The sequence below is a fragment of the Cavia porcellus genome, unplaced genomic scaffold (genome assembly GCF_034190915.1).
Source record: "Cavia porcellus strain 051 isolate PalLab524CR breed Dunkin Hartley unplaced genomic scaffold, mCavPor4.1 scaffold_29, whole genome shotgun sequence".
NCBI classification, from domain to species: Eukaryota; Metazoa; Chordata; class Mammalia; order Rodentia; family Caviidae; genus Cavia; species Cavia porcellus.
The window spans coordinates 14,215,038-14,228,858 of NW_026947512.1; positions in this window are offsets into that span (position 1 = coordinate 14,215,038).

Consider the following 13,821-nt stretch of genomic DNA (forward strand, 5'->3'; position numbering starts at 1 on the left):
CACGCTTCTTTTTCGTACATTGCACGGATGGATCTTGATGTGTTCCCTACCGCATTTCCAAGGCTCACTTCTGCCTCACCCTCGGCCACAGACCATCTGCTCCAGTCCTTTCCCCCTGGCCTTCCCCTTCTTATGAGTCCTTGCCTCAGCGTCCGCCTGCTTCATATAGATCTGACTCACTTGGCATCTGCACGCATTTCTGACCCTTCGCCCTCCCACACATGGCTCGCTCACTTCTTGGCCCAGGCCTGTCTTCTGACTGCACCCTTTGTCCCCCTCTCCCACTCCCAAACCCCAGCCTTTGTGTTTTTGATGACTTTTCTGCTTGGAACTGCCTCCCACAAACATTCACGAACCTCCTTACTGAGGGCTCTCTCCTATTGTCTCCCCGCAGGGACTTCCTAGTCAGTCAGGCGCCTTGTAGCTGTTCTAGTCCGGGTACAAGTTCAGCCATGAACTTTTCCTCACTGAAAGTTTTTATTTGGAGTCTTACTTTTTTCTGGGTGCTTTCTTTCCAGTTACAATCTGGTTATCTGTAGCAAAATGAGCTGAATGAACATGCATGAGATTCATTTTTATAGAAATTAATTGTATTAGAGAGTCATACAATTTTTTGTTGATCATCAATAGTGATACCAGAAATTGATTCTCAGAATTTTAATGATTTTTTGTGGTAGTGAGGATTAAACATAGGTTCATGTGCTAAGCATGAGCTCTATCATTGAGCTGTACGCCTGGACTTTTTTTTTAAACCATTTTTTGATAAAGTGATACGCCAAAAAGACTGAAAAACTTTACTTTCAGGCATAAGAATATTGATTCTTTGAAATCATCTTATAAGTACATAGACCTGAATAAAGGTGCAGATCTCTTTGAAAGCAAACATTATTATACATTTTTCAGCTCTATCAATTTCCAAGCTAGCTTTTGGAATAAATCTGTCGTATACTTATTGCAATAAGGCTTCTAGGCAATCTTCAAAAACTAAACCACATCATTCTTCATTAATTATGATCAAAGCTGATCTAGTTGCAAACAATAGTAACCAATAGAAATTATGAGGTCTGGACTTACGGCTGATGAAGGTCATAGGGAAATCTGCCACACTTCCCTTAGGGTGATAACTACCAGTTTGGGGAAAGATCAATGCTAAATAAATCATTCACTGCCTTGCCCAGGGGCTGAAATGTTCTTTGCCCTGAGCTATGAAAACACTGAAGAGGAATAATGGGTTTCTCCGGTCATCCCTGGAACCTCCACATCCCCTCTCTCTACACTTTTCTTGCCACTTCAGCACGTAGTACACATCTGGTATTTTCTCCTTCTCTGCTTGCCTTCTTGTCACACTCATATGTGGAACTGTTGGAGCCAAAGGTCATAGAGTACAGTGACCTTCTTTGCCTCTTAGCATTAATGCAATACAAACTAGAAGTATATTAATTCATTAGAAGACATTTGCTGCATACTGTTGATGTGTCAGGTACTGCATGAGGGTCTTAGAGTTCCTTTGATAAAGGAGACACTAGCCTGTCCTTGGGGAACTGAAATCTAGGGGGAAGGAGACACGCTAAGGCTAGAGGAGTTTACAAATGCATAGCCAGGGCAGTCTTGTTTTAGGGGAGAATGGGATGGAGGTGTTGGTGCCAGGAATCAAAGTCAGTATCTTGTTCTTGCCAGGCAGGTGCTTGTGCCAATGAGCTATATCCCTGGCCTAGAGATGCAGTTTAGTAGTACAGCATGTGCTTACCACACATGAAGCCCTGGGTTCAAATCCCTGCACCCCTCTCAAAAAAAAAAAAAAAAAGAGTGAGAAACACAGGCAAACAAACAGGCAGGTACCATAAAATAAGTGCAACTATTAAAGCCAAGATTATGGGTCCTGAGGGTACAATTAAATGCTGAATCCTGAGTTTGCATAAAGAGTCTGGGATGAGTGCTTGGATAAAGTGTCTCCTAACCACCATCTAGAGAGATGAAGGAGTTAATACAATAAACAAGAGTGGAGAAAGGCAGGGAAGCAGAGGAGCTTTTCAGACAGCTTTAACAGCATTCTCGGGGTGAGAAAGATCATGAAAAGAGCAATATACTCTTCAGTATATATGCAGTTGAAGATGATATGGATTGGTGGGGGTGGGGTGATGAGAGTCTGCAGTCTTGAACATCTAACAATGAGTAGAGGCTTAGAGATACAAGACAGTCGGTTTGCATTTTTCTCTTTTGGTGCTGGGGAACAACCTGGAGCTTTGTGAATGGAGAGCACAGACTCTACAGTTGACCTACACCCTTCCCCTGCTCTAGCATCCTAAGCATGACAGAGGATATTGGAGGTTCAGAACTGGTGTGGCCTGGTAGTGACTGGGTTTTGGATAACTCGTCTGAAAGCAACAGTGCTCTTCATCAGGGTAATGGCAGAGGACATGGAGGGAAGTGGCTGCAATGGCTTGCTGTGTGTCACGGAAAACAAATCAAAGCCACTTGGTAGATGATTCTATGTCTTAGTTACTTTTTGTTGCTGCTGAGACAAAATACCCGAAGTTCCAGGAGGAAAGGTTTATTTTGGCTCACAGTTTGTAGAGGTTTCAGTTCATAAGTGGCTGGCTCCAAGGCAGGGTGGCGTGGCAGAGAACAAACAGTTCGTGGTGGACAGAGACACCAAAAGCCAGCAACAAGGGACCAGCTATGAACACAGCAGCTGTTCCTGTTCCTTGTGTCTTACCCAGGTTACTCTAGGAGGTGGGGTAGTCCTCACACCCTCAGTCCTAGTACCAGTGATTCAGTCCCATTCTTGAGTCCAGCATCACGCACCCTAGATCCAGCCACCTCCAAAAAGCCCCACCTGTGACTACAGGAGGTTTTGGGGGATAACCAGATAGAAGCCTTAGTATTCTGTATGAGGCTGTGGGGGAAGGAAGAAGGTCATTTCCAATATAGTTCACTGAACATAGGCCATTCATTCTAAAGTAGTGGCTCTCAATGTGTCCACAAGAAACAGTGGGGCACCTAGAGATGACAAATGGTGACATATGTGAATTCTCAGACTCTGACCCAGATCAGTGGATGAGAAACTTCGGGGGTGAAAACCAGCAATCTGTGTTTCCCAAGCCCTCCTGGTGATTCGAACACCAGTGTTGTAGGATGTGGATCTTCAGAGTGTTTTACTTGGTTACCCAAAAGACATGTTTGAAAAACTATGAAGTTTGCACACTTACTTTCAATATCTAAATGTCTTCTTTGTGAGTGCAAGTTGTTGCAAAGGCTATAATTTTAAACATAATGAAAAATACATTCAGTAAAATAAAACTCTGTCATATTTTGAAAAAATTAAATAAGCTCTTTACTTTTATATATCTACCATACTTTGATTGATTTTGGTGCCAAGGATCAAACCCTGCAATCAGTGGTAATTTGCAAGTTGTTACTTCATTGGATTTTGTAAATCAATGTTTCTATTTACCAATAATTATCTCTGAACCTTACTAAAACCTTGTATTATTTTACATATTACACAGGCCCACACAAAACAGATATTAAAAATGCATTTTGAATTGAGAGTATAACTTATGGGTAGAGTGTTTGCCTAATGAGTACATGGCCCTAGGTTTGATCCTTGGCATTGTTAAAGGAAAAAGAGATACACACACACACACACACACACACACACACACACACACACACACACAGAGAGAGACTAAGGCAGAGACAGGGAGAGACAGAGAGAGACAGAGAAACAGAGAGAGAGGAAAGGAATCTAGGAGGCAGAGGCAGATGAATTACTTTAGGCTACCTGGCCAAATCTAATATTTCCTCTTGATTTTTTTTTTTTTTTTTTTTTGTCTTTTTCGTTTTTATCGGTACCAGGGATCGAACTCACAACTGCCTGCTTGCAAGGCAGGTGCTTATGCCGCTGAGCTAAGTCCCCAGCCCCTTATTTCCTCTTGATTTTAAAAAATGACAAAGTTTTTAGAAACCTATGTGTTTCACAAGGTTTTTTTAAAAAAATCTAACTGATGGTTTTAATTTGCAAGGTAATTTTAATAACAATTGTCCCCCTCAACTCTGAAAGCTTCCAAAAGAGATGTGAACAAGTAATTGTAGTGTGTAGCGACATATTAAATTACAGAGGAAGGTTACAGACAAGCAAATAGAAGATGAATGACTAAATCTTGAAGGGAAGAGGTGTTACTGTACATTTCCAGGGCACATGATAACTGGGAAGAGTTTAGAATATTAAATAGGCTAAGGACACATAACTAATAGAGAGAGGAATTTTTACAAAAGGGATATATCCAAAGACACATGGAACAGTTTGCCACAGAGTCATACCAAACATGTTGAAAAGCGTGTAATTAGCATTTCTCAAGTCAATGATCAAATACAAAAATCATGATTGGATACAGTGTAAGATGCTCATAAGGAACATTAGCTTGGCTGTAGTAAAGTTCTGACTTGTAATAAAATAAAATACATTCGGGGGAAGAGGCGTGTGGCTCAGTACATGAGAACTGCACCAAAAAAGAATGAAGAAAATATGCTCTAGCCCTCCTAACCCTCACCCTTTCAATCCATTCACCGTCTCCCAGATCCTCTGAAAACCACTGATCATTTCACTGTTTTGTATGATTTTGTCTTTTCCAAAGTGTCACATAATTGGATATAAGTAGATTTTAATTCTGGCTTCTGGTTTTGTTTGTTTTTATTGATTTGCAATGCTGGAGGATGAACCCAGGGCCTTTGCCCAGAGCTACACACCCAATCCTATTTTATTTTTTTTATTTTGAAACGGGGCCTCCCTAAATCAATAGTTGCCCAGGCCAGGCTCAAATTTCAGATCCTCTTGCCTCAGCTTCCAGACTGCCAATATTACAGGCACGTACCACCAAGCTAAGCTTATTCTGGCTTTTCCTTCTCAGCAATATGCATTCAAGGTCACTCCCCTACCCCAGGTCTTTTTCTGGCTTCATTATGATCATTGAATTATATTCCATTATATTCCATGAGTGTACTACAATTTGCTTATCTACTTATCTTGTCGAAGGATATCTTAGTTGCTTTCAGTTTGAGGCAGTTAAGCATAAAGCTGGTACAAACTTTGTTTTGCAGAATTGTGTGTAAGTTGTCCAATCCGTTGAGTAAGACTGCTGGGTTATAGAGTGAGGTGACCTTTAGCTCTATAAGACACTGCTGTCTTCTTATGTGGCCATAGAGTTTGCATTCCACCCATGGTACATGAGAATTCCTGTTCATTTGCATGCTTGTCAGCATAGGGCGTTGGCTGTCTTTAGACTTCAGCTGCTGTAATGGGTATTGAAGGCCATGTTCTTGTTTTAATGCGCAGTTCTCTGATGACAGAGACAAGTGTTTTTTTTCTTGCACTCATTGGTCAGCTGGGCAGCTTGCTGAGCTGTGCCTATTAAGATGTTTTCACTTCTCCGTAGCTTGAGCTCTTTTCTTGTTGCTGTGTTTTAAAAGTTCTTCGTATGGGTACATGTTAAGTACTTCATCAGATATATATTTTGCAAATATGTTCTTGTTTGGTTCTTGCCTTTTGATTCTTTTAACAACGTCTTTCACGGAAAAAATTTTCTGTTTCCTTTTTTGGGCTCATGCGGACTAAGCATATGCTCTACCATGAGCTACAACTCTAGCCCTTATGTTTAAATTTTAATAAAGTATAACATCAATTTTTTTTTTCATTTGTGCAATATGTTTGGGGAGTTAGAGCTCAAAACTCCTGGCCAAATGTGAGGACACATAAAATTTCAGCTGTGTTTTCTTACAGAAGTTTCATGATATGGTGCTTACGCTTAACTCTAGAATATATTTTAAATTAATGTTTGTGACAGGTGTGTTTGTATAGAATACATATTCATCTAATTCTTTCTTTCATTTGACCTTACGTATAGAAATCCAATCGTTCGAGCACAGTTTATTGAATAGTAATCCTTCTTCCCTTGAATCGCCTTTGTTTCTTTGTCAAATGTTAGTTGCCCATCTGAGCTCAGTGACACATGCTTATAATCCCAGCACTTGAGTGCTGAGACAGGAGATTTGCAAGTTCAAGTCCAGCCTGGGCTATATAGTAAGATCTTGTCTCAAAAAAAAATCAATCACACATAAGTATGTGTCTCTGTTTTTGGGTCTCTTTGTTCTACAATTTATACCTCTTTTTTTTTAATTGCTGAGAATTGAACTCCGCACTTTGAGCATGCTAAACGAACAGTTCCATCACTGAGCTGTACCTTCAGCCCTGTGTGTCTATACTTTTACCAATATAATGTAGTAAGCCTTGCAATCCAGTAGTATCAGGCCTCAGCTGTGTTCTTCTGCAGTATTACATTGACTCTTCTGAATTTTACCTTTTCATATAAATGTTAGAACTAGTTTGTCTATAGCTACAGTTTTCCTAGGATTGACTTTGTAGACCAAGTTGGAAGAGCTGACATCTTATCTTAAAAATATTGAGTCTTAGCTGGGCATGGGAGGCTAAAGCAGGAGAATCACCAAGAGCTGCATGATGAGTTCAGGGCCAGCCTGAACTACATAGGGAGACCCTGACTCAGAAAACCGTAGAACAAAAGTGAGTCATTCATGAATCCAGAATATCTTATACAAATTCCAATTTAAATACTATGCCATTTGAAACTTTTCTGCAAGCATTTCTAGCCATTATTTTGGATTCATTCTCACTTGGCTAGCAGAGGTCAGATACCCAGTTTCTAGATAATATTTCAGTGGTAATTCACACATTACACTAGGTTCTGGCCAGGGCTGCCATCGGCTTCCCCAGAAGCATACGGATTTCCAAATGCTATTGTACAATGCTGGGAAAGCAATCACCTGCATACATGAGACAGAAGAGCAAATGACCAGATGGTTAAGGGCTTTAAGTCTAAGCACATGATAGAGAGTGACGGCTGTCTTACAGAGCAGTGTTAAATGCTGAGATTTGCATGATATTTGTGTCTCTGTTAGAGGTGATGCTGTGCATGCCTCAGGATGGGTTAGTAAGAAAGCTGTGGCAGCGGTCCTGAGGGGAGACTCAAGCTTTAGAGCTGATCATACGATGGCTGTGACAGTGCCTGGGAGGATGGGAAAGAGGCATGTGCAAGGCACATTTAGGAATTAGAAAATAACAACAAAAAGCATTGGGGATTATTTCCTTATTTCTGTAATCGATAATCCCATAACTCAGGGAAAGGGTACTGGAACATGAGATTGGAATAGGGTGGGGCACAGTTGTTGCATTACCTGGGCATGTTAGGTTTGGGTGTTTTTAAGTCAAGCTTGAGGAAATGTCAAATAGGAAAACAGATTTGGGGACATCTTAGACTGAGCTCAGAGGTGGAGTTATCATCCTATGGGGAGAAGTTAAAACCAAGAACAGCAGACTAAAGCTTAAATAAAAGTGTGGGCATTAACTTTAACAAAGCTTACGCATAATCATCTAGATGTTCCAATTCTGCCTATGGCTCAGTCTCAATCACTCCCTGTGTTTTAAGCTCCGAATTTGATGGCCTTTCGTCCTATGTATGCTTTTACACCGATACCGGATTAGCTAGCTGTACTGAAAATTCTCAAATGCAAAGTTTACATGGGAAGTCAAGACAAGCAGCGCCTTTTCTCAGTAGTCTGTTTTTTATTTCTATTTTTTCTTTTTATTAGTACATGTTTGCAGTGATGATTACATTCATTGTGGAGAGCTGCTATCTACACATAACACATCTTAATTCTTTTTTTCATCCCCTATCTCTCCCCTACCTCCACCTATCTTTCTTAATAAGAATTTCTCCTCGGTTTATTGGAGAAAAAATTGCTAATAAGCAAGACCTAAGGCTAAATCTGAAGGTTTTATGAGGATAATTCATTCAACATGGATGTTCATTTTTTATAACACTGCGTTACTTTTCAAATTCTGCTCTAACAAATTGCACAAGTTAGTGGCTTAAAATAACTGCAATATATTATCTTACAGATTTGAAAGTGAAAAGTCTTAGAATTGAAGTGTCAGCAGAACCCTTTCTTCTGCAGGCTCTAAGGGAGAATGTATTTCCTCATCCTTTCCAGTGCCCAAAGGCTGCCCAAAGGCCCATAGCCCCGTCTCACCCTTCTCCGACCTCTGCTTCTGACTTCACATCTCTCTTCAGGACTTTTTTGTCTCTCTTCCTCACATGTAGGGACAAACTACTTTGGGTTCACCTGAATAATCCAGGCTACTCTTCTTGTCTTGAGGTAAGTTGATTAGCAAATATAATTTGGTTTGCATCCTTAATTCCCCACTTCTGTAAAATACATTTCTTTATGAGTTGTGGGATCTTGACATGACATCTTTGGAGGTTATGACTTTGCCTCGCATCATGGGCCTGTAGAACCGTGGTGGACCCATCACTTTCCGCCTCAGCTGGTTTGGTCGAGATTGAAATTGGTGAAATAGTGCATAGCTGGGATGAGTTAAAGCTTGTGATTACTTGACCTATAAGTTTAGTATAACTGACTCAGCTATTTTAGGACATGTACCTGTGTTTCATGAGCAGAGGAAGCAATTGTAGGTACAAAGACACAAGTAAAGGACAGAAGTGAGGCAGCTGTCTGGTGGCTTTCATAATGTTGGATATGGCCCAACATTATGGGCCCCTTGTTCCCTCTTTTTGGAAGCCCACAGAAGCATCTATAATGTCCTTAGAAGAAAACTCTTTTATCTGAATCTTGAGTGGATTTTTCTCCAGGGAAACTTCATGCTAATCATTGAATACTGAGTGGAGCACTAGCAAAGAGTTAAAATCTGGATTTAAATTCAGGTTTGCAGCCAGCCATTTTTACCCAATTTCTCTTTCAGACCAATAAAGATGAGATGTCCATAAATAATAAAAGTTTCTTTAGGCTGGGAGTGTCGCTTCATGAAGAAGCTTACATCGAATCTGAGAGGCCCTCGATTTGATTGCCTACACTCCAAAAGCAAATAAACAGAGATTATCATTCTCTTCTTCCTGGGAACTGAGAATTTTGACAGTTTCTGTCTCTCATTGGCAGTTAATACATTTTTGGTTCACTCTGAACCATAATTTTGAAAAAATTCTCATTCCTTTAGTTCAATTCCTGTGTTGGAAGGGTAGCTCAGTGGTAAAGGGCTTTGCCCTGGGTTGGAGTCTACTACTATAAAGTAAACAAATACTAACATTTACAGAGGCCAGGGATATGACATTCATAGCACGTCCCAGACTGACCAATTCTTGTCAATAAAACATGACAGCTGGATTCCAGCTGGAGGTGCTGTCCTTTCTCAGCTTGCTAGAGAAACAAGCATTTTCCCTAGAAACCTGAGTCTTCACATTCATGGAAGACTTGTCTCTGGGTGCTCCCTTGGACTTCCTTTTGGACCTGAGACATGGGTTAAACTTTCGCATCCAGGTCATAGCTGTCTTGCAATGAGACTTAGACCATTTCTCATCAGGAGATCACTGCCTCCAAGCTGAGACCCAAAGTAAAAACTCTTCTTTCTTAAGTAACATTTTTAAAGCAATGGTTTTATAAAGGCAGTATTTACAAATTACAAATTCACCCGTGTGCGTGTGTTTTTGCCTGTGTGTTATGAATCAAACCCAATACTTCACATGTACTAGGCAAATTCTCTATAACTGAGCTACACTCCCAACCCATTATCTGCTTTAAGTATTTTTAGTGTATTTATGGAGTTGCATGACCATCACCACAGCCTCATTTAAAATATTTTAACACCCTCTTTTCATGAGAAACTGATGCTCGTTTATAGCTACTTCCCAGTTCCTAACTCCAGCCCCAGACAACTTCCAATCTACTTTCTGGCTGTATAACTTGCCTTACCTGGACATTTTACAGAAATAGAATTAGGAAATATTGTGAACTTTTTTCCTGTTTCTTTACCTTGGCATAAAATGTTTGAGTTTATGCATGCTACAGCAGGTATCAGTACTTCCTTTTTATAGATATATAATATTTCATGGTAAGGCTATACCACATTTTATTAATTTACTAAATCGTTTGTCCTTCCTACTGGATCGTACCAGAACATACATTTTGAGGAGCTTGCCAGATGTAGCCAGATCTGGGGTACCTAAATGGTTTCATGTCGATCCCTTGTTCTACTTGGAAATTCTTTGGTATGAATTCCTTTCCTAGGAGTCCTGAGTCTTTTCAGTCAGGGCGCAGTCCCTCCTAGCCCACATCTCTGAGTTCATGGTGGATGAAATCCAGCATTTAGGGGCAGAAAAATGCTAGACCAATCAGAAAAGCACTTACTTGGCACTCTCCTGAAGTGGCCGAAGTTGAGGACTTTTGTTGGCAGGACAACAACTTAGTAAACTTAGCAACAAAGCTGAGAGTATGCAGCTTCCCAAGCCTGGCAGGTCCCCTCAGTGTTAGTGAATTAGCAGTTCTGCCTTTTGTGTTTTAATGATGCCTTGGCTGTTGATATAACTGAGTTACATAACTGACCCCTACTTCCTTATTGAGCATCTAATATGTGCTAGAACATTTGCATACACTGTCTAATTAAATGTTTGCAATGATCTTATAAAGTAGTTAATATTACACTTACAAAACAGGTGGAGAATTGAACTTTACAGAAATTAACTTTTGGTCCAAAATCACCCAGACAATTAACAACATGGTGAAAATTTGAACCCACTTTCTCCAAGGGCAATTCTGCCTACACTCTAATAAGCTGTTTTGAAAAGTATCCTTAAAAGTGGTCACCAAGGATGAGCATGTAACTCAGGATAGAGCATTTGCATAGTACAGGAACGACCTGGGTTTATATCAAGAAAGAATCCGAAGGGGAAACCCTAATTTATCATGTAGAATGGTGAAGAAGTAGCAGATTATCCAAATGAAGTTTTTGTTATGTGTGCTGTTGGGGCTCTAACCTGGGTCCTCATGCATATGCATTGTATCACTGAGTTACATCCCCAGCCCCTTGAAATGGCCGTTTTCCTATGGATTTGGGAGACAGAATAAAGACATAGGCTGGACCCCATCAGAATCTTAGGGGTGGATAAAAGCTAAGCCAAGAGGAGCCATCCTGTATTGCGATGGAGGTTCCGTTCAGCCCAGTTCCCTTGTTCCATACCATGGCTTGGCTCATACCCGAGCTGCATCGATAATTGCAAGGCTCAGATAGTTCTTAAAAGACATTAAATAATTAATACCCTATTCTGTTATGTTGAAAATAGGTGACAAATGGAAATATAAAATATTAAGGGACTTCCTAGAATCTAAATGCTGTGAAAGTAGGATAATAGATTCCAAGGCATAGTGCTTGCTACCTTATCATTTTCTTTTATCAATAAACTACCTGACTTCCTAACCTTGATTCACAATTTTTCTGCTGCTCAACTATTTTTTTTTTCTCTCATATATCTTGCTTACTTGAGTCTGCCTCAGCCTTGCTTATTATCTTGAATATCTGGTCTTCTGAGAGGCCTCCCTGGACCAGGCCTTGAGAACAGCCCCTGCCCAGCCTGGGGTATAGCTCAGTGGTTAGAGAACATGTTGGATGTGCAGAATTGGGGCCCAATTCACAATATCATCAACAATAACAACAACAAAAAACAAGTGCAAACAAGATTATTTCCTCTCTTAGCCTTCAAATCCTTGATCTTAATATATAATTATGCATTTGTTTATTGACTTGATCATTGACCCTCATGGCCTGCTCCTATCCAAACTGCAAGCTCCCTGCGGAAGAGAGGAAGTCTGTTAAGATCACACTGTATAAACAACTGCTGCCTTGTGCTTAGCCCTTAAAGAATCTCAGGGAGCTGAGCCTGGTGACACATGGTTGTAACCCCAGCACTCTGGAAGGCTGAGGCAGGAGAATCAAAAGTTTGAGCCCAACCTGGGCAATTTAGGGAGATCCTGTCTCAAAAACAAAACAATCACCACCATCACTACCACCACCATCGTTAAAAAGGGGCTCAAGATATAGTTCAGTTTTTAGGGTGCGGGAAGAATTGGCCTCAGAGAAAGCCGGTTTACATTTTGACCATATTGTTAACTACATAGGGATTTTGGGTCAAAAACTTAACCTCTGGAATTCAATCTCTAGTATTACAACAAACAAACTAAACCTCCGTGAGTTCTGAACCAAATTAGGAATTTTTAAAAAGGTCAGGTTTTAAGCAATGCCTCTACTAACCCCATTTCAAAAGCTTTAAATATTGAAGGGAGTTGCCATTTTGTGGGGGTGATAACAACAGTCTTTGAAGACTTGTACACTTGCAAGTACAAAGGACCCAAGGAGTACCCTGGCCACATCATTCCCTGCAGCTGAGATTGATGTGGTTGGAAGCCCTTCATTGCTTGAGGTCCCTATTACCCTACAAAGTAAAGTTAGTATACCCTGAACCCTTCTCCCCAGGTACCTCCATATCAGCTACTCCAGACTTTCTAAGAGAGGTGCATTTATTTTAGTTGTGGCGCTGGGAATCAAACCCAGGTCCTCATGTATATTAGACAAGCACTACTGAGCTACAACCCCAGCCCAAGAAGGGACATTTTAAATATTGAAACAACCTAAAGTCCAGCCAGTCCTTATTTTTATTGTCATTTTAAAACGTATTTACAACATCTTTCAGTGGAGTCCCAGGAACTTGAGTGACACAGAGCAAGAAACAGCTAGAACACCTCTCCTTGATCAGGAAGCATTAGAGGATTAAAGAAGCACTCAGGCCTCAGGCACTAACGAACTCCAGCAATCTTTAATGCTGGGTCCTGAGTGGCAAAGGCAGACTTCCAAATCTTTTTTTTTTTTTTTTTTAACCCTGTAGATAAGAGAGGGAGGAAGGATTTACAGTGTTGTAGACAGTAAGGAATTAATGTCTAGTAATCAAATAATTCATTCTCTTTTCCTTGCACCTCTGAGGACAGCCATTTCTACACTATTATGAGAAACACAAGCCATAATACGGATGGTAATATTGTCTTCTTCGCCAGTGTTTACGCTGAGATTACCTTTATTTAGCTGAAGCTCCAGCATAGGTAAGTGGAAACAAATCTCAAGCTAGCCCTTTCCTGCTTTTTTGAGGAATATAAAGCTGATGCAAAGCTACTACTTTGTGTTGGCAAGAGATTAGTATTTCCCCCGGAGGGAGTTCTAAATCGCCCAAGTGCAATTCCCGGGATAGATCGGGTACGACAGATGTGAGTTTCAAGCCTTCTTTGGATTTATTTATGATAAAAACATGTTCCCCTTAATTTCTTTGTGGATATGCAAGGGATTAAAGTATGTGTTTTATAATGTACATGCAAGTGATTGCCCTTAAAGAAAAACATGTGTTTTCTCTCCACTTTTTCCTAGTCTTTCTCAGTATGCTGATAATTATTATCCAGATTGGCTTTTGTAGGCTAACAGAAAGTACTAAAGTTTGGAAATTAAGGAAAAAGCTTGTGTGTGTGTGTGTGTAGCATACACACACAGAGTGATATGGATCAATTCTGAGATCATCATTGTGCTTTAAAAATATACATGGGCAGGGCTGGGGATATAGCTCAGGGTGGCACAGTGTCTGCCTGGCAAGTGCAAGGTCCTGAGTTTGATTCCTGGCACAACAACAACAAAAGCCAAACTAAAACAAAACAAAAACCTGTCTTGCAAAGCACATGTGTGCATCTTATTCTTGGCTTAATGAAAATCCATGTATTTGGTTTCATTTTTGTCAGTTAATAAGAAAGCTCATATTTTAGCAATTGAGATAGAGAAAAGATGACCAAAATATTCTCTAGAATATGACTTTCCCTCTTCTGTGCATATTTACATTAGAATAATTTTTCTTCTTTCCCTTTCAAGGT